Source organism: Hevea brasiliensis, chromosome 1 (genome assembly GCF_030052815.1).
Source record: "Hevea brasiliensis isolate MT/VB/25A 57/8 chromosome 1, ASM3005281v1, whole genome shotgun sequence".
NCBI lineage: Eukaryota > Viridiplantae > Streptophyta > Magnoliopsida > Malpighiales > Euphorbiaceae > Hevea > Hevea brasiliensis.
In genome coordinates this window covers 5429688-5433030 of record NC_079493.1, presented here as the reverse complement: position 1 = coordinate 5433030, position 3343 = coordinate 5429688, and positions in this window count along the sequence as shown.

Here is a 3343-nt window from a genome sequence, read left to right as displayed (position 1 = left end):
TGCTACTTTTTCCAGTATGCTAACTGTCTCAACTCTGCACAACATCGCAAAAAAAGACAAAATAACTGCTATTTTCTTGAAATTCGAAATTGTAACGTTCAAATGAGTTCTCAAACGGTCAAAAATGTTCCAAAGCTATAAATACACCTATCCTTGGCCATTTTGCACTTAATGAAAGTCTCTCAACTATTCCTAACCTTTTAAGATCATTAAAGCTTTCATTCAAAGTGCTCAAATTATTTTTATTGCTTATCTTTGGCTTACCTACTCATCTCTTCTTTATAGACTCTGTTGTATTGAGTGAGATTGAGTTTTAAACACTTTATTATCATTTATGAGAGGTCATTCAAGCACCTATTGAAGCTTGATTGTGAAAAGTGTTTGGGATAACACTTGGTAAAAGTGTAAAGCTACTTGTAAAAACTTTGGTGAGAAGATTTGTAAAGGGCTTTTGTCTCTTGCCTTTAAAAGAGAAGAATAGTGAAGTGAATACTTAAAGTGGGATCTTTGAGAGAGTGGATGTAGGCTAGTTGAGCCAAACCACTATAAAAATTCAGTGTTCAATTTTCTCAATCCTTACTCTTTACATTTATGCATTTTAACTTTCTGATTGAAGTGTTTTTGCTGATATGAAAATTGATACTGTTTATTGTTAACCTTGCTGCAAACTGAGAAAATTAGTTTACTGCTGAATCTGCTGATATCTGATTTAATTTGCTTATTGTTTTATTTGCTGTCAACTAATATATCTGGTGTACTGCTCTGTTTGCTGTGTTATGAATTTATTCATATTACTGAAATTTCTACTGAATGCCAATATATTCTGTTAGATCAATATACTGATTGCTTATGACCCAACTTTGAATCAACTTATCAATAGAGCTGTATTGTTCATATTTCACATTAAAAAATTAGGTTGAACCAAGCTGTAATTTTTCAAAGGTTTTGAGCAAGAACCGAAAAATTGTTTTTAGAGTCCAATTCATCCCCCTTTTGGACATATTTTGGGACATCAAAGGTCATGGTGCCTTGCTTTAAAAATGCCCTCGCCTCTCGCCTAAGGCCATAGGGTACTCTATCGCCTTAGTGTTGCCTTTCAACTTGATAACACTAGCTACTGCTAACACATACGGAGTTCTAGATTACAATTAAGAAAATAATAATACTAATAAGTAACTACTGATAAACCTGCGAGGAAGAAAGCAGGTTATTCTGAAAAGAGAACTCCTCCTGTAGCCTAAAAAAATAGGGTGAATAGGAGTGAGCATTCAACTCATAGAGTAAGATATTGATTTTAAATATAACTTCTATAACTAGCTAAGGCTAATGCATCCCTAAGGATGAAATGCAATATATACCAACGTATTCAACCAAATTCAAATATTAGTCACACAAAAAATAATTTGGAGCACTCACATACCTATGTGTCACAGCAATCAAATATATACATATGAGAGCTAATCCTCTACACAACTCTCTTAATTCCAACCTTTGCTAGTAAGATCAATTTGAGCCTGACTTTCTCTTAATAATCCAAATGCGGGAATCAGCGAGATCAACTCAAAGTCGTACTCACCCTGACTAATCACAAAAAGGATTAGGCCCTAAGCGAGACTAGCTCAAGCTGATTTGCTCGTCCTATCCATAACTAGTACACACCTCACACACTTTGACACACACACACACAACTCTAAATTACCCTAAGGCGATACCCACATCAATATCATCAAATAATAATATAACATAAAGCGTGCCTATGACATCTATATACATATAATTATAAGTGAATGCATGAGTATGCCTTGTATATATAATAATATTGAAATTATAAATAAAATTAATATCTACTCACTGTACACCAAAAGTCATTGCGGTGGCTGGGTGAAGGAAGAAGGTTGATCCGGCTCACTTGAATAATTACATTACCAATTTATCAGAATTAACTTAAAACAAGATTTTAAAGATTCAAAAAACACCCTAATTTATGCCAGAAATTCGACAAAGTTTTTATTATACCTAGAACCTACCTATTCTATAAAATAGTTCAAATAACACTTCTAAAATCATACATCTTAATCCACATCTTCACAATATCATCTGGTACCTCATAGGCCTTCCAAACCAGGCAAAACTCACAAAATTAGAAAATTTTGTTTTAGTCCCTAAATCTAACATTATATAAAAATCACAGAAATGAGCTCTAAAAATTCTAAAATTTTGTCATGCGACCCTTAACAAGGTTATAAGACTATTGCAAAAAGAATTATAATTTTCTAGTCACCCAAGAATGTGTTATGAATTTTATTCTCAACCCAGTATTAAGCAAAAATGGATGAGTTAAAGTTTGGGTTTACCTATGCCCAATCTGACACCTGGAATGCATCTATAATGTCTAAAATGCTAGGATCGACTATAATATTGATCATGTTTTGGGACGGGTCATTGAGTAGCCGAGTCTAGCCAATAACTCAGTCTCGGGTGTCGGTAAGCTATCATCGATCTGATTGCACCTAAATGAAGCCCAAAATTGTCAATTATTATCATTAAATTATTTTTAATTTTTAAGAATTTAAAAAGCCCAAAAACCTCACTAAGCTATCTGAAACGTCTAATGATTGCCTTTTCAAATGGTGTCCTATTGGAGCGAGGCTAATCCCATCTCGAAGGTTTCATCGCCATGAGTCTATCGGTGGTCTCATATTTCCGACCCAATGGTCGAATCATTGAGAAATTGGTCAAAAAGCTCACTGCCACTCATTTTCTCTCTCCTCAAGCTCTCGTTGGAAAACACCATGGATTCTGGTGTGCTTGGCCAGAAACTGGAGTCCTCACCATCCAGGAAGGTTTACCGATGTCCCCCACCTCCATTCGATGTCGCAGCAATAGGAGTTGGCCTCCAACTCGCTCAAGCTTCTCTCTCTCTCTCTCTCCCGCTCGTAGACACTGTGCTGCCACCGCCTCCTTTGCCATCTGGAGCAGCTCCAGTGGCCGTTGGGTGGTTGCCTCATCAGCCTGCCTAGTCCCTTGCCAAAGAAGAAGGGAAAGAAAAGAATGGGGAGGCGAGAGATCGAGGAAAGGGATGCGTGAGGGTAGGGGGGAGGGGGGGGGGGGGGGGAATGCAGCTGATGAAGTTTTTTTTTCTTATTATTATTATTATTATTATTATTATCAATAATAAGGTTTAATTAAAATGTCTCACCAATAATTAATAAAAATAATGTAACACTTTCTTATATAACTCTCAATTTTATTAATAGAAAATAATACAATTAACTAAATAAATCATTAAAAGTTTGATTTATAATGTTTACTTTACAATTTATATTCTTTACTAAATAATCAT